The sequence below is a fragment of the Staurois parvus genome, unplaced genomic scaffold, assembly GCF_062004578.1.
Source record: "Staurois parvus isolate SC_StPar_1 unplaced genomic scaffold, SC_StPar_1.0 ptg000166l, whole genome shotgun sequence".
In the NCBI taxonomy this organism is placed as follows: Eukaryota; Metazoa; Chordata; class Amphibia; order Anura; family Ranidae; genus Staurois; species Staurois parvus.
The window spans coordinates 4,532,237-4,558,879 of NW_028317962.1; the positions used below are offsets into that span (position 1 = coordinate 4,532,237).

Sequence of the window (26,643 nt, forward strand, 5' to 3'; positions counted from 1 at the left end):
ATGTACTTTATTTAAGTATATTGCTTAGCTGTGTTTATGACCATGCTGTCTTTTTGTCTAAGGTAGGCAATTGCCACGATGCTCCAACTGCCATGTTGCCCCTTGGAATGTTGGGCCTTTAGACCCGACGACTCTGGAAAATCCTTGTTGATGTCTTTGCTTTTTGCCGTACCCCACACAGCTTTTTTTTCAGTGCTTTATTTCTGTATCTTGGGCTTGTTGCCCTGTTAACTGTTAGGTTTTCTATTTCCTGTCTTGCCACATCGATGATAATTTTCCTGTTTATTCTAATTATGCAGCAAATCTATTTAAGATTGTTTTATGAGGTCTTTACACCTGATGTCACAATGTCAAAGGTCTTAACTCTATTCAAAAATGGTGGATGACTCTGAAGGAGCTTAGATCCTCGGGAGCAGATGTCATATTTGTTCAAGAAACACACTTCAAGCAGGGCGGCTCTTTCCGCTTTGCCTCCAGGAATTTCCCACAATCATTCTCCGCTTTTGATCTTTCTGGGAAGGCTGGTGTGGCTAAACTAATTCGGAAAAACTGCTCCCTACGGGTCTCCTTCTCCAGAATCGACCCCCAGGGTCATTATATACTATTGGAAAGTTTATATGAAGGCTCCCCACTTGTCCTTCTGAATCTGTATGCACCTAACACTGGCCAGCTGATTTTTCTCTTCCAGGTATTAGGCAAAATGGGCTCACTGTCTACCCCACATATGGTCATTGGAGGTGATTTTAATATGGTTATGTCCCCCCATAAAGACAGGAAGATCCTTTTTGCATCTACTCAGTTGAAAATACAATGCTCCACATCGCAAACCTTCCATAAATTGATTCTGGAACACCGTCTCTTTGATGCATGGTGCATACAGCATCTGCTTCATAAGCAGTTCACATACTACTCTACTCCACATCATATGTTTTCCCAGCTAGGCCACTTTTTTGTCACCGCCCCTTTGCTTCCCTTTATGATCTCTTCCGAAATTAGCCCTATAACTTGGTCAAATCACACCTATCTGACACTTAACCTCTTTTTCCCTCCTCCCCCTAGAGTATGTCACTGGCGCCTCAATGAAAGCTTTCTCCACTAGGAACTCTTCCAGGGACTAGATGCATGCTTCCAATGTAATATTGGTTCTGTGACCTCCTCTTCAACCCTATGGGAGGCTTATCAGATGGTTTTCAGAGGCCTTTATATCTCTATGGGCGCCAGATTGAAGAAGGCTTCGCTGAACTCCAAACAGTCTCTTCTACATCAACTTTCCCTAACTGACAGGCAACTTCTGGATAATCCGTCTATTGAGCAATTCCGGACAGTGACCCAATTGCGAGATCAAATCAAAGCTCTTGACCTTTCTAAAACTGCCCAATCCCTGGCCTGGGCTAAACAGAAATTTTATGATTTTTCCTATAAACCCCATCGTATGCTTGTGAACAAATTGAAATCACAAACGCCCTCTTCTCTACCTGGTCACCTTTTTCACCCAGATGGCAAGCCCACATATTATCCACATGTAATGGCAACTGTTTTTGGTGAATTTTATGAGAAACTATAATTGTTTAGGCCCAGATATGCACTCTCCATTCCGGTTGGAGGCTTTAAACACCTTTGACCCATTGCGACTTCCCAGCCTGTCTCCTTCTGATATTACGGTCCTAAATGCTGACATTTCTGTTGAGGACTTCATGGATGTGATCAGACATCTCCCCATGCACATATTCCCAGGCCTTACTCATACTATAAGACTTTTGCAGATATTCTGAACCCTCACCTGCTATTTTTGTTTCAGGATCTTTTAATGGGTGTACGTCCCCATGACAATTTTACATGTGCTTACATCTTAGTAATTCCTAAACCGAACAAGAATCACTCTCTTTTCCGGATAATTACCGTCCTATAGCCCTATTAAATTCCGATTATAAGATCTTTATGAAAATCCTGGGTAATAGGTTGGCTGGTTGTATCTCCAGGCTTGTGCACCGAGACCAGATAGGGTTTGTCCCAACCCATCACGCTGCAGACAATACGAGGAGGATTATTGATCTGATTGACCTTGGCCATCAATCCTCGACACCCGTTCTCCTGTTAAGCCTGGATGCACAAAAAGCATTTGATCGTCTTAGGTGGCCCTTCATGTTTTTGGTCCTGGAAAGATTTGGTTTCAATTATTATTATTATACAGAATTTATATAGCACCAACAGTTTGCTCAGCCGTTACAATATAACGGGAGACAATACAGCAACAATACAGTTCAATACAAGAGGGTTAGGAGGGCTCTGCTCTTTGGAGCTTACAATCTAGGAGGGAGAGAGGCTAGTGGTACAAAAGGTAGTGGGGGATGGACTGGTAGGAGGAGTAGAAGATTCCATTATTAGCTCAGGGCAGGATAGGCTTCCCTGAAGAGAGAGGTTTTCAGAGATCGCCTAAAAGTGAGCAGAGTAGGCTATAGTCTGATAAATTGGGGTAGAGAGTTCCAGAGGATGGGTGAAGCTCTGGAGAAGTCCTGGAGATGAGCATGGGAGGAGGAGACAAGGGAGCTAGAGAGCAGGAGGTCGTGTGAGGAGCGGAGAGGATGGTTTGGGTAATATTTTTGAGACAAGATTGGTGATGTAATTTGGGGAAGAGTTATAAATGGCTTTATATGTTATTGTTAATGTTTTGAATTTTATCCGTTGGGCAATGGGAAGCCAGTGGAGGGATTGGCAGAGAGGGGTGGCAGATACAGAACGGTTAGTAAGGTGGATGAGTCTGGCAGCAGCATTCATGATAGTGGACCGACTTTTGCAAGTGTGACATTTTATATCAGGTGTGTGGCTCCACTCCTCCCCTTTGGGGAGTTCATGTGCACCTCCCATTCTTTCTGATGAGACGTCTTGGGTGAACCAGAGGTTGTTGATGTGTTGGGTTTTTTTTTATTGTTTGAAGGCATGTTTTTGGCTTTGTTCCTTTCCCCCATTTCTGTTTACATCTGGATGGGAATGAATAAAAAGTAAAAAGCAAGGTATTGTCAAGAATGTTTTGGATCCTTGTGGTCTCTGTTTTTTTTACTATTTCTGTTATTCTGTCCATTATGGGATCTGCGTATCCACGTTGTCCTATTTATGTGTAATCCTGCTGTTGCAGTAATGTCATTGTGGATTCTGAAAGTATTTTTCCATTTTCTCTATTATCTTAACAATAAAAGTTGTTTGAATTAAAAAAAAAAAGGACTTGAAATATTTGGTTATTGTCTTGAAGACTACAGAGCTGGTGATCTTCCTTCCAATGCTATCAGAGGCTTAAAATTCCCATGCAGTGAACAGATAGATCTCTTGACCAAATGGCTTGGAAGCAAGTCTGCTAAGAATAAAATATAATTCTGGAATGGGGCAAAATGAAGTGCAGCTATGTGTAGTGTAAATATACTCTGGGTGTATTTAAGCATAAAACAATCATAGTCCATATAAAGTCCTTAAATCCATAAAGAATTATAAGTGGCAGCTTTTCAAATTTTGCCCTCAGCTATGCCAATCTCACTATGGGACTGTTGTCAACCAGATTTGTTTGGAGCAACAACCCCTATGCTGCCCATAGAGTTTTTATGGTTGCTACATTTCTAATGTTGTTATCATCTGGGATATCCATGAATTCTCTGTAAAGAATTTGTGTAACATTGTAATTAAGTGTTCTTGCATGGCAAGACCACTTACTGTTATCTCACATATATATGCTTATTATTATAGCCAAATTTACCACCCTAACTCTTCCCACAGTTTTTACACTACATAGACAGTAATATACCGAAACGTGCGGGTTGTTCCCAATTGGTGTGCTATTACTTTGTGGAACGTTTCGCCGCATGGTTCACAAAATATCGGCGTTTTTGTGGTGAAATTGGTTCCATAGGAATGAATGGCTTAATGTTCAAAACTAGAGTGGGAGCTGACAAAAGCTAGAGTGTGACCTGAAAAATCAGGACATGATTTCTAAACTGCCATCACTCCCTCATTTTCAAGCCCACCTACACAAATCTTATATCAAAATGTTCAGCTATCCCTGCTGCCACTAAAAATGTCCATGGCTAAGCCATAGTCCTGATAGTTTTCACAATATGACCATTTGTTTGCAACTCACGCCGCCCATTGACATTCATTGAAACTGCATTCTAGCCACCTCAAATTTGAAGGGCAATTTCTAAACTGCGACTGTGCCTTCATTTTTAATATTTTAGAGACATACTATGCATCAAAATGTAGGTCTGGGTCTTGTAATTCTCACAATATAAAGCTCTTTGCTCTAGGATTTATAGTTTTTAAAACTATGACCATTTGAAGACGCCAGTGAAGTGAGCAATTTGGAGCAGTTTGTTTTTAACCACTCTTCTCTGCCCTATTTGAAATATGATTTTGAATTCGTGACTGTTTGGCCGGCTTCTGGTTAAAGGTTTGAAAATAAGTTTTCTACAGTAGAGAGTATTTGAGGTGTTAATGCTGCTAATGTTTTTATAAATGTATGTTTTAATGTAACTGTGAAGCACTTTGGGCAACAACATTGCAATTAAATGTGCTATATAAATAATTAAAAGTTGAACTGCATTTCTCACTCTATCAAGCTTGCCATATGCACTTTTTAAATTTGAGCAATCAATAGGTTAGTGTAACGTTTACTATCTTTACTCACTCCAAACACTCCACACAGTTACTCTGCCCACTCCATAAAGTTTCTCTGCCCAGTCCAACCTTTTCACAGTTACTCCAGCCACTCCAACCACACAACAGTTACTCAAGCCACTCCACCCAGTTACTCCGCCCACTCCAGTTGTAGACTACTGGTAGAGGCAAGAACACTTCACACAATTTCCCCAGAAATTGTAGCTTTTCTAGTTATAATGTGTTGTTTACATTTGTATGTGACACTATTCCCTAGCCTTTCTTGACACATGCAGACCAAACCATTGTCGCAAGAAACTATACCAAACCCACAGCTGAGAATTCTTTCCTATATTATACTAGCTACCATAACCCTAGATGGGTAAGAATATCCCAAATAGCCAATTTTGCTGGCTTAAACATAATTGCACCAGAGTGGATAACTACATACAACAAAGCACCCTTCTGAAGAAAAAGTTCTTAGACAAGGAATATCTCTCTAACTTGGTTGAAGAGGCTTATTCCTTTTATTTGATCAATAACAGGGACAAAAGAATATCCACCACTCCTGTTACCCCAACTGTCACATTTGTTACACAGTTCCATGACCAACACCGTAAAATGGGACATAATTTATTAAGATATTAAGAGAAAGGTTGCCTCAAGTAAAATCAGATCTATTAAACATCACCTGCTGGGCCATTACTTATTTTCTTTTCACTTAAAGGTATGTTTAGTGTAAAAAATCCCAAAATGCCTAACTTGTAAGCATGTCCAACATGCCCAGAAGCAATTTACAGCCAAGGGTAGGATTTTTTACATTGTTTTTTTTACAACTGTTCTACACAATAGATAATATACTCTCTTTCTTGCTTATGTGGGTTGTTATACATGGGCAGGGCTATCAGAACATTGAAAAAAGGTTCAGGGAACATTGTTGGTTTATTGAAGAGGGCAGTAACAAACACTGTGTACCCCATCATTTCACTAAGTTTTATGGTAAGACCTCACAGGGCCTTATAGGCGTGGATCAGCTGCAGCCATGATCCTGGTATCAATTTTTACAAATGGTGACTGGGTGACTGGCTTTCAGGTGAAAGTGATTCAAGTGGCTCTACAGCCTTCTACGGAAGGGGGCCAGCACTGTTCCGGGACTCTCCCTTTCCACCGGGGAGCCCAGGACCACTGCAGACAGTCAGATCAGTTGAGCACAGAGCAGGAGAATGACCATCTGTTTCTCCACTGCCTCTGTGATTAATGATCCCAAATGAGACAAGGATTTCTCCACTTTTGGTTTCGGTTGTTTATTTACTGGCCCTTAACAGAGAGGCAAACATCTGATCAAACAGATCAAATGCTAATTTGGGATTAGGGGTCTTACAGACCCAGGATCTCTCAATAAAGAATACCTGTCACTGCCCCAGCTATCACAAGGGATGCTGTACATCCCTTGTGATAGCAATAAAGTTAATTTAAAAATGTTAAAGAAAAATGTAAAAAAATAAATTTAAATAAAATAATTAATACAATTAAAAAATAAATAGTGCCCCCTCAGCCATGCTCATGCACCAATGCAAATAGCCAGGTAGGTCCCACGCATATGTAAATTATGATTGTACCATAAATGAGGTACAGCAGAAAATGTCAGAGTGAAATCAATCATTCTAGGGCCAAAGCTCATGTTTAACTCTAAACTGGTAATCTGAAAAGGCTTCTAAAGTGTCACCTAAGGAGAATGTTAGGTATCGTAGTTTTTCACCACTTCACAAAATTTTAAATCTTGACATGTTTGGTATCTATTTACTCGATGCAACATAATATTTTATATTTTACAAAAATTGGGCTTAAAAATATTGTTTGTGTACAGTAAAATGCATTTAAATATATTATATTTATATATATATATATATATATATATATATATATTCTCCCGGGCCTCTGCTTTCAGAAAATACATAACGTCTGGGGGAATCTAAATAATTTTCTAGCAAAAATATATGTGAAAATCTTCAAAATTGGACAGAAAGTGGTTAATTTGTTGGTACATAGCAAATGTGCAAAATATTTATTTTTCTTTTTTTTCCACACATCATCTTTGAAAGTACAACATGGCTATAGTCACAAATTTCCAGCAATCTAAGAAAGTTCTCACCTGCACTGTGCAAGCAAAAAACTTTACGGGGGAAATGACTATATTGCATCTGGAAAACCCATCCCCAGGAATGCTTGACTGATTGTTTGATCAAGATTGCCCACTGAGAGACTTCTACATACAGTTTGGCTTACTGAATGACTTGTGAGTTTGGCTGCATGTCACAAGGTGCCACAAGGTAAGGTGATGTGAGGACAGAACACTGTCTGTGTGCTCTGCTGGGGAGATTCTCCTCTCTATTTGTCCTGTGACCATTGTCAGTGGCACGGAAAATGATAGGAGCTCACAAGAGGTGAATGGAAACATGTTCTGATGACAATTTCCTCTCACTTCCTGTTGCATCTCTGTACAAAATCTCTGTACAAAATCAAAATCCCCAGCACAGACAGCAAAAAATAAACTTACAGGGGGTTCCACCCTTACTCACTCTATCCAAACAAAACAACTATAAAAAAAAAAAAAAAAAGAAATTGGCTATACCTATACTTTACATGTTTGTTCACATGCAACGTCCTGGAATCAAGTCTCTTTCATCCTGTACATGGCAGCACTCAGAGAGGGAGGTCAGCACTAGAAGCCAATCAGATTTAGCTGAAATACACATGTGGTAAATGGGGATGCACTGACAGGTGGTAAAATCAGAGTAAACTGAATCTGCTGCTGCTTCATCATTGTCCAACTAGTAGACTGGAGGTTGACTGGGCTGTGCTGCTGCTGTAGTGGAGATCAGAGACCTGTCTGTATCTGGCTACAGGGCTGTGGGGGGTACCACCAGTCCTACTGTACAGGGCCCAGGCCAGCAAGGGGGCCCAGGGAGCTGGGTGAATTTGATGTGGGCAAGGAGGGTGATCAGCATGGTGTGGGGGTAAATACTAGAACCGATCCCCTGTATGGCAGCAGCAGCAGCTGAAAGCTGGCTTCTTCTCTTCTCCCGGGTTCTAGCTTTCAGCTGCTGCAGAGAAAACCATACAGGAGATCGGTTCCAGAAATTGCTCCCCACCACACCCACCCCCCTCCCTGTGAACCATATGTTTCGCCCTGCTGCCCAGGCCCCCCTGTGTGCCCCCAACCCCACAGTGCTGCCTGCTTCTCTCTGCTCCTTCCCACCGGCAGCTGCAATCACACAATATGAACATTCAGGATGGAGAGTGGGGGAAGGGTCCGGTAAATGTCACATTTACCATCCTCTTCTGTTCTGAATGAACACAATGAGTGATTGGTACCTATCACTCACCGTGTTCATTCATAACTGAAGCCTAGTAAACTGTGTTTTTTTGGGGGGAGCCTTGTCAGGTTGGCTGTATGGGGTCCCGTGGTTTAACCTCCTTAGCGGTAATCCCGAGTGTAGCTCGGGGTAAAATTTCTGTACCAAGAGCGGTAACCCCGAGCTACACTCGGGCTTACCATGCGGCGTTGCTCTGGGGGTCCCTGCAGCACTTACCTTGTCCTTCGTTCCCGCGATGTGTCCCCTGCATCATCCCCGGCCATCTCCTTCTGCCGATGCCGGCATCCGGCTTCTGTGTTCCGGTCCCTGTGATGGCGGGAAATTTGACATTTTTAAAAAATGTCATTTTTGCTGTCATTGCTGTTTCAGTGCATTTCACATATATTTTGTCCCTACTGCTTTGTCCTGTGCCCTGCCTGCATTTTGAATGTTCTTTCTGCCTGGAAACTTAGAAAAGTCCACGGCGTCCAAAAAGCGTCCCTTTACGTCAAAAGCGGTTTTAGAACAGCGATAGTAAATCAGAACCACTTGCAGAATTGAGTGATAATGATTCGTGGGGAAATTCGTCATCAGACACTGAAAACGATTTTGCGACTTTGCTCAGCGATGTGCGAATTTGCCTCTGTATTTCAAATTTCAGTGTTTTTGGTTTGATTATATTATTGAATTAAATTTATTATTATTATATTATTATTTTTTATTATTATTTATTAAATTATAATTTATGATTTCGTGTTTCAAATTTTATCCTACCCGGGATGTTTAATAGACTCTTGTTCGTACAGATTTCAGTGAGTTATTCCTAAAAATTACAGCCTACAATAAAAAACTACATATTTCCATGCAAAAAAATGGTACCGCTTTCAGCACAAAAAATCGGAAAGAATCATACCGCCGAGGAGGTTAACAGTCTAACAGCAGCCCTGTTTGGCTAGGGTGCCCGGGTCACCAGAGTGACTGTACAGAATTCCAAATCCTTTAACAGTAGAAACTGTTGCAGTATACGTATTTCTACTATGTATTTTGCTGCTTGCCTGAATTTACATTTATGCAGAGTGACAAGTCTTTACTAAGCTTAGAATTCTTGCTTGAAATCAGTGGAGAAGTTAGTGGGAAATGCTGTGATCTCGACAGACATGCAGTGCTTTTTGGGAGAGAAATTGCAGTCATCAAAAGCTCTTGTGTGGTTCTAGCCTAAAGGCAACGTCACATGAGAATTGTTTGTGCCTGTGATTTTTTTTTAATTCTGTTAAATCACATCATTCATTTTCAATTCAGAGCTAATCTCTGTAAAATGACACTGTGGTGTCATAAAAAGTTAGTGGAAGTTGTCCTCAACCTGTCATATATTCAGTAATTCTGAATATTAATCTTGAAGTCACTGTCAGGGGGTGACTCCTGTGTGACATAAATATCAGTGTCTTTGTGAAGTATGTTTCCTAAACATTTGCCATGCTTTAAAGCAAATAAAATGAATAGATACAATAACATAAAACAGCTTTTGCCACATTATTCAGCCTTTATGCAGAGATTTCCTTTCTCAACCCCTAGATGTCCTCAGTTTGATGGCCAGCATGAATCATCCAACTTTTTCCAACCCAGGTCATTCTGGACCTGCCACAGTCTTTAACTGCTTCAGTACCAGACACTTTTCACCCCCTTCCTGCCCAAGCTAATTTTTATCTTTCAGCACTGTCACAATTTGAATGACAATTGCGCGGTCATGCAACACTGTACCCATATGAAATCTTTTTTAATTTTTTTCACACAAATAGAGCTTTCTTTTTGGTGATATTTCATCACCACTGGACTTTTTATTTTTTTGCTAAATAAACAAAAAAAGACTAGAAAAATGAGGTAGAGCAAGAAGTGCATGCGCACGAAACGCGTCAGAGATTGCCTGTGGACGTCGTTGACACTACGCCGCAGGTGCCATGTAGAGGCTCGGCGGCCACCTATAATTTTAAGAGGGTCAGTGGGTCAATTTCACTTGCCACCTGATTATATGTTTTACTTGGTTTTTTGAAATAAATTGAAGTAATATACTACACTATGAGTATCTCTCTGTGTTCTCTGTGAGGGATCTTTCTCCCAATTTCACAGCCACAGAGTGATTTCAATCCCAGCCCTGGTTCGATTGAAGAGGAATATCTTATCCTGGGAGCTTCCTGACCTGCAGGATTTCGTTTTCCCACAAGAGGGCGTTATCGTCATCCATTTCAGCACATATCCATTTTCTGACCAGAGGGAGAGAGGGGAATCTCCAGGATTTCTTACACACATGCGTATTTTAAATGCGCTTCTGGTTAGTTTGCATTCTTTCCATTGGCACTGGGAAATAATGAGCACCTTTTCAGGACTACTATTGTGTTGATTTGCATGATTTGATCATTTTACAGCGCTGCATTTTTATATGTATATGTTTTACTGAGGATTTTTATATGCGTTTATCCTGGATGTTCAGTTGCTGTTTCTTTGTGAGCGCTCACTGTGTGTCCTTTACCTATGGGATATAATGTATATCTGAAAATTGGTCGATTTACATGCTGCCACCAGTGTAGTACAGAGTCAAACACAGCGTTACCATGTTAACACTGTGCTACTCTTGGGAGGTGATCAGGTTTTTTTTGTTTTGTTTTATGTACACAGTATGATTGCTTGTAACAATTAATTTTACTGTTATAAACAACCATTTTTACTGAATGAAATTGATTCATTAATTTTTTATTATTGTAATTAGCTGTAAATGGCCATGGCTAATCAAATGGTACAGATGGGCTGTGATTGGCCCTGTCTGTACCATGTGATCACTGTGACCAATCACAGAAATCAACACAATAGTGCACAATGAATAGATGCATCCATTGTGTACAGTTTTCATGTGAACTTCTGTGATTGGTCACAGTGATCACATGGTACTGGCAGTAGACCGGTACACTGATCTGTCATCAGACATCGCGAGTGACAGATCGCTCTGCAGAGTAGCCTGTGGTAATGTTAATATTCCCATCGCACATGGTCCTGGATCAGGGTCAGGAGTAGCGAGTGCTGTAGCAACATCCAGCAGAAAACTAGAACAATCACAGATCAATGTTCATATTTGCTAGCACACCACAGATCATCAAAGTCCTCTGAAAAGCTTTTCTTTTTTTTTTACTGAAGTATGATGACATCACAAAGAGAGAGTTGCAACATTTTGGAGCCATGTGGGTCCCCTCTGAAACGTTGCACCTTTTTCTTTGTGGTGTGACCATTCTTCAATAAAAAAAGCTTTTCAGAGGACTTTGATGATCTGTGGAGTGCTGGCAGCACGTCCTGTGGAACACGTGTGAGGCACATTCTCAGGAGGACATCCGGGCGATAACTGGTTGAAGGATAAATTCACCTTTTTAAAAAAAAAAAATTGCACATCTTTTTGCAGGCAAAGCAATGTACATTTATTATTTTTTTTACTTGGAACCCAATCAGCAGATCGCGGGTGCCACACAGGACTCCTGCAGACTTGTCAGTGTATCTGTTTGCTTGTACCTAATTTAGGCAGGCAGATACACACTGAAAGGAAGAGACAATGAACAACAGCGCCATGGTAGGTTATTTGGAACTACAAGCCGACAACCGCAAAGTTTTTTGATACCTGTTGTTTCCCATGCACAGAACTCTGTGAATGAATGATACGTTTTTTTTGTGACAGCGAGTAGGGGAAGAAGATCCCTGCTTGCTGTCACTAGAGGCAGCGGAGTGGGCAGTTGCTGCAAGAGTGGGAACATGTTACATGTTCCACCCTAAAAACATATGGAACATGTAACATGTTCCCAAAGGTGACCTTATCCTTTAACTGGACAGTAAAAGCAGAAGCGGGGAAGTGATGAATCCATCTGTCACTCTGCTTTCTCTGCTTATCAACATGCTTTTTGTCAGCACATGAACTGATTGGTTGCTTCTTCCTCTCACACTCCAGCTCTCCTATACAGGAACTGCTAGTGGATAATACACGGTCAAAATAAGGTACTTGCACGGCTTGCAATTAAAAATGTATTAATGATTACAGAGCTGCATTATTTTGTTTCTCCATAGTCTGTCTAAAGTTTATTGCAAAACAACAAAAAATTTCCCTTTCATGTGCACCTTGCTGTAAAGGCTAGTTACACATTGGGGTGGTTGCCATTTTTTTGTACAGTTGGTTGAATTGGGTGCAGGGACGCACTGGATGCCTTTCCTGCCATTGTCCTATTGCTGGGTGTCATGTGCATATCTGTGCTTTCTCATGTGCATCTCTGGGCTCCCTCCAGGCACAAGTGCCCTTAACTAATTCATTGTTATATGTGCTCCTACTATGTAGGCTCTGAGAATTATGGAGTTAGAACTGCAGTATATACAGAGGTCCCTTGCCATGTGCACTGCAGCTTATGCATATATTTGCAAATGTGTGCATACAAAACACTTTGTTTTTAACATACACTGTTAGACAGGGTCATAATGGTTGTTTTGCAGGCTGGCTGGTAAATGTGCTGGGAAATCTTTTGTTTACGATGAGTGTTGCCTTTCCATGTGCACCTTTCTGTAAAGGCTGGTTAAAGGTTGGGGCGGTTGCCATTTTTTTGTACTGTCTAAAGTTTAGCTTTACCTTCACCTTACTATGTTCCATACACGGTTTTGCTGTCCTGAGTGATCAAGGTACCAAAAATAATTTTCTATCTATTTTTAATGTAGTTAATGCATTCATGACTGTGGTATGTGAGCTCATTGCACATTTTCCAATAGAAGATATTTAACGAAAAAGCTAAAGGCTACGAGCCTGCATCAAATGTGTGTCAAATGCGCAATACATGCCCAGCAGCTATACAGACAATATACTACAATGCATAGTTTGCTAGGATGCTCACATGTTCATATATCACTATTATTATTCAGGATTTATATAGTGTCAACAGTTTGCCCACCGCTTTATAGCACTATAAACATAAGACAATGTGAAATAGTCACTTGTTGAGATCTGTTAGTTCAAAAATTATGAAACAATTACTTTTTTGCCCATCCACTGTAGTTACAAGTAGGTGGTAACATATTTACCCATTTTTGTACTAATCTTCTCATTGTCTTTATTTCTAAACAGAACTGATGGCTCAGAGTAGTATTTTGATAATGCATTTTTTTGCATTTTGATCCAAGGAATCCTTTACCCAACCCAGATATTGGGATACATTTTCTCAGGTCTATACAAAACTGATATTGCTGATGACTTGTATTAATATGCTGGTGTACTGCATCTTTTGGGGAACCTGGTGACAAGATCCACATTACACGGCCATAGTGTCACCTTGCACAAATGTCTGCTTTCTACACAATGTAATACAAATGAAAACTTTACAGTGACTATTGTCATAGCTCTGGTGCCACACAGAGGTGAGAGCTAAAAAAAATATATCTTTCTGCCAGAGCTTTTCAAAATGTAGTAGAGTAAACTAGTAACAGCTAACCAACCAGCTATTACAACATGCTGAAACATCAGAAGAGTCAGTGTGTTGGGGAATTCTGCACCTACTCAAACATTACATGTAGTTGTCATGTCAGTGCAACATCAAGCTAAGACCACTGAACACCCTATGCAACCCAGTACATTCTTGGAGCCCAACATTTTGGGGAAGGGGAGTATTTGACAAAAATATATGCAGAGCAATCTCTTTCAATGCCTGTCAAAATAAGTCATTATACAGTTACATTATATAGCCAAACATTTGAGAACACCTGATCATCAAACCTATATAAGCTGTTTGGACATCCAATTTCCAAACCAAGGGCTTTAATATATAGTTGGCCCCACTTTTGCATCTGGAAACTCTTTATTCTACTGAGAAGGCTTTCTACAAGATTTTGGAGTACTTGTGGGAAATTATGTTCATTCAGCCAAAAGCATTTGTGATGTCAGATACTGATGTTGGATTAGAAGGCCTGGCTTACTATCGGCGTTCCAATTCATCCCAAAGGTGTTCCATTAGATTGAGCTCAGGGCTCTGTGCAGGCCACGGAGTTCCTTCACATCAGCCTCATCAAACCAGATCTTTATAAACCTGGCTTTGTGCACCTGAATTCAATAACATTTGGAAGCATATTTACATATTTTTGGCCATATAGTTTTAGAACCAACCTAGCTCTGAACACTTGGCAGAGGAGATTCTTCCTCAAGTGTTTTGTTGGCTCTTATCGCCTTTTCTGTGGTGTCAGAAGTTCAAGCAATATGCAGATTCTGTGTTTCCTGAATGGTGCAATCTTTGTTTTTTTCTGTAGAACTTGTTCAGTGTCCACTAAAGAAAGCTAGAACACAGTGTGAATTATAACAGGTAAGCACAAAAGTGCAAAATAAGAAACAGGTTAGACATCCCTCTTTGTTATTTACCTTATGAAACATTGTTAAAGGCTAAATTCACCTTTTTGGCCATGTTTCATGTTACACCAATATTTGGGGTGTAACATGAAATCTGGTCACACTCCCACAGTCCCCACCTCAAAAATAATTACTCCCCCCCCCCTCCTTTATTGCCTACAAGTGTTCCTTTCCCTACAGCACTGTGTGAGTTTGGGTCTGTTGTTTATGGCTTCCCCTGCACAGCTATGCAATTTGTTCACAGGATCTGTAGATGAAAACACTACAAGTTCCATCTTCCACTGCAGCAGTGGAACTCATAGGTCTCATAGATATCGATGAAGCACAAGTGGAGCTAAACCACTGCACTTGTAGTCTTTTAATATTTCCTCTAGATCCATAACCTCAGTATGGGTCTGGGCTGAAAGAGCAGTCTGCAGCATTGCACCCAATATTCACTAATTACGATTTCAATGCTTTGCTTTTTTTGCTATTAGCCTTTTATAGTATAACTAATTGTATTATAAGCCAAAATCCTTGGGAAGAAGATTGACACCCTTATTTGACATTGTAATTAAAATGGACACATGCATTCCTAATCACAGTGTTATACTGGCGCCTTCCGCAGAATTGGACACTGGCAACAAGAAAAAAGTCAGTCTCCAGTATAACCTCTCTTCACGTCTCAGTTTTTTGCTGGTAGGAGGATAGATATCAGCAAAGTTGTAGAAAGCCTAATTAATTACTTTTTTTGGTAGCCTTTTTTTATCTTTGTTATGATTTTTCTTCGGTGACTTTATTTTTCAGTTCCTGTCAATTCCCTGCTCTAATGACCTCAGCCCATACCCCTCCAGTTGTTCTGGTGACATTTATTCAGTATTCCCAGTAGGAACTGATATACATAAAGAAGTCCCACAAGTATTTATTAAGGCTTGGAAAAACCCAGGTGACCCTGTGCACATAGTGCATGTTCCTGTTAAATCTGTTTTGTGGTTCCTAGGCAGTGTTGTTGGAAAGCTAGCCCCTGCTATCACCTACCTCTATCCAACAATGCTGGACAAAAAAAACAGGCTCCTAACTGACTGCACAGAGGAGAGGAGGCAGTGCAGCCCCAGAATACATAGGGGCTGCACAGCTCCTGCCTTCTCTGCAGCCCTCCAGACAGAAAATCTGCAGCCCTCCATGCAATACATCTCTGTGCCTCCTTTTTTCCTGTAAAAATCTTATCTTATCTGTGGAAGTAAAAGGCTGAGCCTGCAACCTCCCACAGTCCCCTCTTTATTCTGCAGTCATGTCCCTCTGCAACTCTTTAAAGACTGAGCCCTGAATCTCCTAAGGCCACCAGGGCCACAGGGAATTACTACGGAAGTAGCTAGTGACCCGTGTTGTGTGAATGAAAGCAGCTGGAGAACAGCACCAGTCATTCACAAAAACACAGACTGACAACAGCACATGCTGGCAGCTAATTCATCTGTCTGAGATAGAGTAGTGTAGTAGCTACCGACATTGGCATGTGTTTTTGTGAATGACTGGTGCTGCTCCCCAGCCACTGTCATCCCCACAACACAAGTCACCAGCTACTACTATAGTAGTCAGCTCTGACCTAGCTGCAGGAGATGGTTGACTAAGTCTTTAAACAGTAGCAGAAGAGGCATGGCTGCAGAATAGAGAGGGGGTTGTGAAAGGTTTCAGCCTCAGCCTTTTATTCGTACAAATTGAGAAGAGGATTCAAAGGGTTAAACGGCAAGGTAGGTTGCGGAATAGTGATTAAAAGCAAGAAAAGCCTCTTCCAAGAAGATACAGTATATTATTGCACCTGGAAATCCTTTTTTGCCCAGTGTTAAAACAGACGCTTCAATCCCAGAGATTACTCTGTATCTCGCAGTCTGGCCTTCCAACACACAGGTCTTGACCAGAGATTAGCCTTAAGTACTCTTAAAGGTCAGGTCTCAGTCTTTTCCATTCCTTTTCAATGGTGTCTGTCATCACTCTCCCTTGTTGGAACCTTTCTTCTTGTGTAACTTGAATTAATCCCCTCTTGCAACACCCTGTGCTTCCTTGGAATCTCAACTTGGTTCTCTCTGCCATGTAGAAACTATCCTTTGAAACTATCAAGGATATCCCTCTCGAGATTCACTCATGCATATTATACTTTTTGGTCTTTATCATGTCTGCCAGACATGTTTCTGAACAGGCTGCCATTTCCTGTAAAGAGCCTTTCCTCATACTTCACAATGACAAGGTTGTCTTACACCCAAGGCCTTCCTTTCTCCTGAAGGTGGTCTGAACATTCAGCCTCAGTGAGGATATAGTCCTGCTCCTAAACATCAAAAGGAAAGCTTTCTACATTGCCTGGAGGTATTCGGAGCCATGAGCATATAACCTTGGCCATGAGCTAAGGCTACTGCTCCAGTCAGGCAGATGGATTCTCTGTGTTCTGTTCTCACAAGGGACTCCTTGCTTCAAAGTCCACCATTGCATGATGGATAATAAATTCATTGCTGCTATGAAACTGAGGAATCTTGGAATGGGGTAGGGTTATAGGAGAGATGCCAAGGTAGTGTGTCCTCTAAACCTTTGCCAGTGTACAATCATTTGAAGGCACATGACTATAACCCATGGTGTATAAATACTCTGCCTGTGTCCTGTACTGTACTCCAAAAATATGGAATGTACAGGTAAGTCAAAATTCCTTTTTTATTTCCAACCCAGAGCACTGAGTTTAATGGGGAAAAGTGCTATGTGCACAGGGTCCGCTGGGGGATTTAACAAGAATTTCTAACTTTTGGTGCACAGACAAGACATTCTACTCTATGTCCACCAGAGCCTCCCTGCCCACTCTGAACTTCCTGACTATTGCACTTAATTATTGGGGCACTCTGTCCACAGAGGCCCGCAGTGCGCTCCTGCCCTATTGCCTGTAGGATCTGTCCATGGCACTCTTGTGCCCTCAAGCTGTATTGAGCCCATGGCTCCTGTTACCATCTCTGATTTTGATTCAGAGTCCCAACAGTCTATCTTTAATTAAACTGTGTCTTATTTTCCTGTCGATGCTCCAGGGTGTTGTTTTTTTCTCTAAAACTGACACACTGCATGCCGCTCCATGCTTCTATGATCAGCTTGGTATTTCAGGCCTCAAGTCTTTCAGAATTCTTATAGCTGCAAAGACCTTCCTGCTATTTGAGTCATTTCTGTATGATGATTGAGAACATCCCACAGGATCCTGGGTCCTATCCACCAGTGTTTTGGAGATGTCCCATTTCCGTGGGAGTATAGAGACCAGTGGCCTATGCCAATGATAGGCAGTTTTGTTCTATCCCTAAATCAAAGTTTGAATTGACTGGTGTGGCTTGTTAGAATGTGTGAAAGCAATCAAGGTGGACCCCTCCGCTGTTCCAGTCATTACAGACTGTAATGATCTGGGGTCTATTCTAGTGCCTTGGCACTCCTATTGGGGAATAGTGATAGGACCCTCTGTGAAAATGATTGTCTTTCGGGATTCTTGTGGCTCCACTCTCTTGGGGTCTATCACCTACAAGCTTTGCCTGCCTGTTGCTGGTACCCATGGGTCTTTAACTGGAGAATAGCCTAAGTCTAAGCCTTTGCTCAAGTCTTTGCTCAGTCTATTGAGATTGGGAAACCCGCTAAGCTGTACGGGATATATTCCCTCTGTCCACCTTCAGGGTAGGTGGGGTGTCACACGAATTCCCTCCTAGCAGGGTTTTTCTGAGTCTCACTCATTTGCAGCTTCAACTTCCATAGCTGAAGACTTGACTCAAAGACAAGGCATTCAGGAGATCTCCTTGGACCAGGTAGTTCCTGTCACTACCCCTCAGCCTATGTGGCTGAGAGAAATGCCTTTGCCCTTCAGACTGAAGATAGGTTCAGTTTACTCAGTGGAACAAGTTCACCAGAAAATAGGTTCTTATTTGTGGCTGGGGTTTAGCCTCTTAAAGTGTTTCTGCCAGACTCCCTACTGACTCCTGACTCTTGCTCCTCCATATCAGGTGACCTTTCCTAGCACTGTGGCTAATGCTCCTGTCCTTCATTCCTCAGGTAAAAATGCTTCTCTGGCTTGGGTCAGGGTGAATAATTCTTAGAATCATGTTTTCCATCCAAAATTAGGCATACTTGCTGAGTTCCTTCAATTACCTAGGGCCACTTGTAGATACAGTATTTGTTGGGTTTCTGCTATCTCCTGCTCTGCTGGTGTTCTCATGCACCAGCTCAGAGTGACTGTCTTTCTTTGTTGCCTAAACTTGTGCCAGTGTTCATTGGGCAATCATTTTTCTTAGTCTGGCTTACTTTAGGGGCATTGATTATCTGTAAAGATTTCATACAGTGAGGATTCTACAGATTGTGTTGTCTCACTGGGATTAGGTGGTCTGGTCAGGCAAACTAGTTTTTGCCCCCTTTCCCTAAATTCTAGAATTAGGGGTTTAAGACTTGGGTTTCTTCTAAGGTGCACCGACTGGACTTGTTGTTCTTTTTTTTTTCTTCAGGAACCTGCCCTGGGTGTTGTCTCATTGGTCTATTCGGTTGACCACACTTAGCATTGGTCTAGTTGCTCTTTTGAGGTTTGGGGTTGTTTACCCTATTTGCTCAAGGTCTATTATGAAGTATTCTGCTCTTGATAGCAGCTCCTGGCTGGATCTGGAATGCCTGGTTGTTTCCCTCTCATTTATGGTACTTCCCCGTGTGATTGGATCCTTTTCTTATAAGGTTCTGATTGTGCATTCATTTTTTAAGATACACCTGTTTCAAAATGTAGTTCCAAGTTCTTCTTGGACCTGGTAGTATCTCCTGCCCACCTCTCACTTGGACTGCCTGTGGATGGCCCTACTGTTTAAGAATTCCTATGTCTCTTAATGGACGAGAAAGAAAATAAGATTTTTGTATGTACCGTAAAATCATTTTGTTGGAGTCCATTGAGGCAAAAAGACCTCACCCTTTGTGTTTTTCTTGCTTCGCATACTGCTTGCTCACAAACCTGTAGCCATGTTTCTCAAGTAGTGGATCGCAAACCAAAAGTAGGCTGTGACCAGTGGTGGACTGGGCCACGGGGCAAGTGCCCTGCAGGCCTCTCTTTTGCCCCAATAAAATGCCTGATGCCCTGACAACAAAGCTTAATAAAAACCGCTACTAATATAAATGTTAAGTTGGCTGGTACTGCAACTATGGCCGGCCTTAATATTTGTATTATTGCGGCCAGCCAGAACAGAATGAACATTCAACATGGCGAGAGTTGCTTGGTCTACCCTCACCGCAGACTTTGAGACACTTATCAAGTGCAAGAAACATCCCAAGTTTTCCCATTAGTCCTAATAAATTTCATATGTTTCAATACCATTTATTTTATTGGGTTTTTACCTCAACAGCACTTTAATTTGGAAGGAAGCCATTTGTTTACTGTTTAAAAAGTGCATATAGATACTATGCAAATTGTTTTGTAGAATGAATTATAATGTTTTGGAAATTAAATTATTTTTGGGTCTCGACTTAATGACCAAGGACAAATGTGGGTCCTGAGGTTCACAGGTTGAGAACCACTGACCTAAAGCATGCTGATTAGAGGAAGGGTTATACTGGAGGTTGACTTGTGTTTTTTTCTGTTTGCCAGTATCCAGTCCTCCACTAGGTGGCAGTATAACCTAATGTGTAAGAATTCCTGTGTCCCTCAATAAGCTGAGAGAAAGATTTTATGGTAAGTACTAAAATCTTGTTTTTGAAGTGAAGTTGTGTTGCAGAAGAACCAAAGAATAGAAGAAATGAGGATGTGAGCTAAGTTAGCCTTTGTATATTATTACATGTATCAAGTTGATGGACATATATTAATAACCCATAACAAACATACATATATGAAACCACCTATGTGCTATGTACTGTATATACAAAACTTCAGACATTTACAGTATATTATGTAGACAAAACAACAAATAAATAATGAAAGAAAAATAATAGACATCTTATTGCAGGTCAGCTTAATAAACTTGCAGGAAGGGTTTTTTTTCTTACCATTAGCAGCTATTGGGTTTCTGTATCAGTTATTTTCTAACTTGCACCTTAAAAATGACAGCTAGAGCTGTTTTTGAAAAGTTACATGTCAATTAGATATAAAAAGAAACTACTATTTATTTCACTTATGGATTAATTTTTAAAAAATGTAATTGTATCTCGTGCCAAATCATTTTAGTGTTGGATAGTGTGAGGAAGGGGTAGGTAGAACATCAAGCAGTTTTTACTGTGGCCGCAATGAGGATATTTCCACCCACTTCTTGCTCTGGCGACAATATTGTCACCAGAGCAGGAAGTGAGAGAAAAAATGCAACAGGAGCACAGGCAGCAATAAAACCACTCTTTTTAGCAGAATAGAGAAAGGCTAGAACCCCCATTATCTTTTTGTTGCCCCCATTGTAGACTTTCCCTTATCTCCTGTTCTATTGCCTGTATTATAACTGATAGTTGATGCAATGTCTTTCATTTCCTAGCAAAAACTAAGGTAAGAAGTGAGCGTTAATCACATCATCAAGATCTCAGACAGCACTAAAATTCTTACTAGGTTTAACCTGTTCCCACTTTGTACAAAACTCGAGTTACACTTTAAAGTAGAACTAAAGGCAAAACAGTTTTTATTTTGGATGGAGTAAGGTAGGGTTATAACCCCTGTCAGTTTTTTTTTTTGCCATCTGGGGGATTTCCATTTTTTTCTGTCCCATAGCCAAAACAGGAAATGAGATGAAATCCATTCAAGGTGAAATAAACTCTGGAGACAACTCGTGTCTCCATTCTTTTCTGGGGACAACGCAAAGTTTTGGATTTTCTTTCATTTTCACTCTTAGTGATAATGGTAAACAGGACAAATAGAGAGGTTGAATCTCCCTAATGGGCAGCACAGTGGCTAAATGGTTAGCACTTCTGCCTGGCACTACTAGGGTCATTGGTTCAAATCCCAGCTATGGCACCACCTGCCTGGAGTTTGCATGTTCCCCCTGTGCCGGCATGGGTTTGCTCCCACACTCCAAAGACATTCTGCTAGGTTAATTAGACCCTGTCTAAATTGGCCTTAGTATGTGTATTTATGAATGTAAGTTAGGGACCTTAGATTGTACGCCCCTTGAGGGTTAGGGATTGATGTGAATATACAATATATATGTAAAGCGCTGTGTAAATTGAATATATAAGTAATTGAAATAATATTAATAATGGGGAAAATACAGCAGTACCAAAGTGACCAGTGTTTTAATCCCTCTCCACTCTATCCAAAACAAAAAAAAATTGCCTTTAGTTATAATCTAAAAGAGAAGTTTGGGTATTAAAAAAAAAACCTAAATACTCACCTAGGTGGATGCAGCATTGGTCCACTGCCGCCTTTAAGCCTGAGAATTGGGCAATCAAAGACAGCTGATGTTCTCAGTGAGTGATTGTCAGTCACCGCTCTCTGCTTTATCCCTCAGTGCTCATTGGAGCGCCAGGCTGTGGTGGGGGTGGGAGCGGCTGACTTAGGCTCCTAATGGTCTGCTGAGAGGCTGAGCCTGCTGCTGGATCAGGCATCTGAGTGGATCCCAACTTTCAAAATGGTACCTCTCCAGAGCCTGGACCACCTCAGTGACATCAGCTGACAGCAGACTTTAGGCCGCTGTCAGCTGAATACAAGTCACAGGAATGCAGTACAAAGTGCATTCCTGTGATCCACAGGAGAAGTAAGGTCAAAAGAGCTTTAGCCCTACTTCTTCTTTAGGTGTGTTTTTACCAATGACATAAACCTGTTAAAAATAATGGAATTCCTTGTATCACTCTGCCATAATCTCCCTCACCGAAGCACTCTCACTGTAAGCCAGTCAGGCACTTCTGTATTGAACAGTGCTGTCCTTTTTAGCTTTGTGAGAGGAGGAGATAGCAGAGTGATGATCTCATTGGTGTACTGTATCATTGTCCAAGTGCAATCTGTAGATTTCAGGGATTGCAGGATCTGGCTATTCTGTCTAACAGAGGTGTCTGGATCAGGAGAACTGTTATCTGTTTGCCTGGAGTTCAGATCTGATATTGTAGCTATTTGCCATCCATATGGGTTGATGAAGGTGGCTAATGTATACAGCTTTGGTAATATTGTAAATGTAGTGTTGACATATTGTGCAGCTGATGCAAGAAAACATTGGAAAGACAACAGTAGTCAGGTGTGTGTTTTTAATTTGTAAGGGCTAATATACATGGGCTTTTGTTTGCATCTGAGTTTCTTTTTCTTCCTATAAAAGACAGTGTGAAATGTAGCTTGAAGCAGCTCAATGTAAATCAGAAGCATCTGAAAGGCAAATCAAAGCAACCTAAATGTACATCAGAGCATCTCAGAACATCTGAAAGAATATTGCACTTGACCTGACTTGAGTGTGAGGTTCATCTACACAAGCCCTAACCCTGATCTTACGATGATTGTGTTGTCTGTTATGAACTTTTGATGACATCCACAACTTCTACATGATCCCATAAACATATTGACTTTCAAATTGCTATATGGGCTATATTGATCGGTTTTCTATTAACTCGTTAGTTCTTATCATATACACTAGTGGTATAGAAAACAAAGAATTTCTACTGAGAATGATTTTCCATGCTTTTGAAAAATCTGCCTAATATTTGACAGTTTATCTGCAATCATTTTTGAATATGAAACAAACCAATTGTCTTGTAAAATCACTTCATAAGATTGGACGCAAAATCCTTAATGCCAGCATAAAAAAAATGCAAACCACATTCTCTTAATGTTTTCAAAGGTTACCATATTTACCATGTCTCATAATACATTTAAACCTATAACACTTCTTCAGGTTGCTATTATAAATTAGTTTGTTTGATGAAACTGACAGTTGCTGCACTACATAAAGTACAACTGCAGCAAAAACATTCAAAACTGTATTTGTAATTTTGTAACCTTTAAATAAAGAGCAAGAACCCCCAAAAAGGAACAGAAAGTAATAAAAAACAGACAGAGAATCTAACCCTTACCCACTGTACGTAACCTTTGGCTGGAATTGTGCTTTAAGGTAACATAGCACAAGACTACATTGATAGTAAAATATTCAGGCAGCTTAATGAGCAATCTAGAAATTCATCAGCTCTGCTTCTATATTAATTTGGTTCTTAATTACTGTATTATTTGCCTCACACTTTGCTAAACGTTTCTCAGCTCTGATCATGAATTGTGGATTTATGCTTTTGCCCTGCATGCTTCCTGTACGGCTGTGCTCTTAGAGTGTCACTTATACAATACATTAGTCAGAGCTGTCCTACACTTCCAGCAAGTGTGCTGTCAGCTGTTCCAGGCAGCAGCCGATATACAGACTCATACATATTGTCTTCTAAATTAAAATTATAATGAAGTAAACCTATAGGTTACTCTGCTTTTTCTTTTCTTGCGTCATTTATGCATCTCATTAACCTTTTCCAATACTCTTGTGTATGAGCAATTCTTGTTGTAGTTTGCTTTCAGCAGCCAATTAAAAAGCACATCATTTAATAAGGCAGAGAGAGATGTATAGAATGTACTAATCCACAGCAAGCAGCCCACAATCATCTTTCATTGATTTATCCAAACTGATGGAAACTGAAATATTGGTTGTTATAGCTTACTACTACTCATTGATTTTGCATGTCAACAAGAGATTTAAAACCCTTGTTGACAACTAGTTGAAATCCGTGTATTACAAGCAGAATTGCCACAAAACAGGTATTAAGGAAATAAAATTGTGTTTTCCGATTCATAACGTAGTCCAGAATGGAAAGACCAAACTTAGAGGGAAAAGTTAATGAGAGAAACAATATATATCATTAGATTCATTCACTCTCTTATTGGCAATTGGAACCCAAGGTAAGAGTGCATCAGAAACGTAGCAGTTCAGTAATTAAAGGAGAGATTTTGTCCATCTGCATCTGAATTTGTATTACACAGTAATACTAAATTCAGTGTGTAGGCAGCCTTTTTGAATAATTATCTCCAGTGTCCCAGCAACCTTCTGCTATAGGCTGATTTAAGTGATTTCTACATTGTTTCATTCTGCTCTACAACACTGTGATCTGGTTTCACAAATGACAGGTTCACTTTGAAACATTTATTACAATATGCCCGCAATAAATTCACTCAAGTTGATATGTAAGGTAAGAGTATTGAAAATGGAAGAATAAATCCTAAAAGGCTACTGCAGACATCCCTCCCAAAAAAGCTGGACTGCTGCTGTGGTCCTCCATTCCTCTCTTTCTCAAACTAGACTTTGCATGATAACTGCTGTAATTATCAAAAAGACAAAACCTGCTTTGATCAACTGTCATCAATGGCAGAATAATATATTCCACATACCTGGGACAAATTAAATCAGGTGCTTCCATCAGTTGCTTAATACATTCTAGATACTTTACCATATAGCTGAGTGTCACTGCTCCCAATACAGGCAGCCTGTCAATGAATGAGCTCTAGTGGTTCTTTTCATCTGAAAAGTGAGTCAACAGCCAGCGCATCTCATCTGGTTGGGTGTATATCTGTTTCAGCATCATGTTGCACACAAGTTGCATGTGTCTAGTGACCTACCTAGAACTCCTGTTGGATAAAGTATCAGAAGCTGCTTTATTTTCCTTGTCTCCTTTACGACTACATCTCTGTGTCCCTTTTATGTCAGTTTTTCTCTCTTGTTCCCCTCTGCCCCCTCTAGGCGCCCCTTTTTCTGTCCCCCTTCCTCCTATTCATACTCAGGATCTCCTCTCCTCATTTCGCCCCTTTTTTTTTCCAGTTTCAGGCTCCTCCCTTCTCGCTATGCAATCCCCCCCCTCTCGGCAGCAGGTCCCTATTCAGGTGGGTTTTTTTTTTTTCATATCAGGATGAGCTAATCCCTTCTCTTCCCATAAAATAAATAAATAACTCACTATTTACTACGCTCACTCACGACTTGTTTTGATGAGTGTTGTTCAGATCTCAGAGAACATGACTGTTTTCACACCTGCTTGGCTTGCAAAACGACAAGTCACAGTTGCAGAGTACAAAAATAAAATCTCCATGCCCCTCTTCAGACCCCCATGCTAAGCTCTGATTTACGTTTGCACATACTGTACTACTTTATTCATTCTCCAGGAGAAAAAAAAAAAAGCAAGGGAGAGAGAGAGAAAAAAAAGATACTGGAAAGACAGGCACATGGAGGTGTTGCTAAAACAAACAGAGAGGAGAAGAAAAAGTAAATTCAAGCAGAAGCAATTATGCGTTTGCTGGAAATAAAGGATAAACATAATGCTCTCTACATCTCTGGAATAATATTCAAAGCTTTCTGGCTGTCCCTGCTTACAAGGTAGCACTGCAAATTAATTGTGGAGGGAGAAGTTAATTGATTCGCACTTCTTGAAGGTGTGCACCGTGTCTTGGTGCTCAGGAGCTTGCAATCAGATATGCCTTCAAAAGAGGGTAATGGGACTGACACAAGGTTTGTCATGGGTGCCTGAGCACTTGTTCTTGAATACTACAGAGCAAATTGGCATGGCAAGTAAATATACAGAAATAAAAGGGGGGAGACTGCCGAGGGTAGAGGTAGGATAAGGGAGGTCAGGGATAACACACAATGTGGAGAGAAAGCAGAAAGTGCTGGTGGTGAGCTTTAGAAGTGAGAGATAGGACAGAGATGCAGGGTCACCAGTTCACAGACACAGACAGTCAGCTGAGTGTGGGAGGACAGCACTTCATTCATAAAATCTGCAGCATGCTCTTACCTAGGCTTGCAAGCTCTTATATTACCTATGTTGGCACAGTGCTATGTGGCTGTGCAGCTTCTCTTGCTGTTCCTACTAATCCATTCATAACAAGTTTGATCGTTTCCACATCAAGATCACGGGCTGTTTGGTCTCTTGTCTCTCTCTCTCTCTCTCTCTCTCTCTCCCTCTCTTTCTCTCATACTCTCCACCCCTTTCTCTCTCTCTCTCTTTCATTCCCAAGCTCACCACTCTTCACTTCAAAATTTTGGCAGCTTAAAGTGAACAACAAAAAAAAAAATGTTCAAACAATTCAGTGTTTTCCTCATTTTGTATTTTTGTTTTGACATCTCAGACCTGCTCATTGACACTCCATTTCTCTTTACTAGCTCTGTTTGCTTGCACTTTCCTTTCCCTCTTTGACTTACTAATTTTATTTTCTGAATGCTTTACTTAAATTGACTGTACGCCTTAGTCGTTCATACTGAATGTATTTAAGATGTATCTTTTAAGTATTGAGCCTGTTTTTTTTTACTTTTTTATTTTTGC

At 40.7% G+C, this 26,643-nt stretch overlaps 1 protein-coding gene across 1 annotated transcript in view; it reads right to left on the reverse strand.

Moving 5' to 3' along the window:
- Nucleotides 1-26,249, reverse strand: part of PAPPA2 (pappalysin 2) — a 312,074-nt gene extending 285,825 nt beyond the window's left edge. The window contains exon 1 of the mRNA XM_089676331.1: nucleotides 26,116-26,249. The gene's annotated coding sequence lies outside the window, so the exon portion shown is untranslated. The remainder of the gene's footprint in view (nucleotides 1-26,115) is intronic.
- Nucleotides 26,250-26,643: the final 394 nt, after the last annotated feature.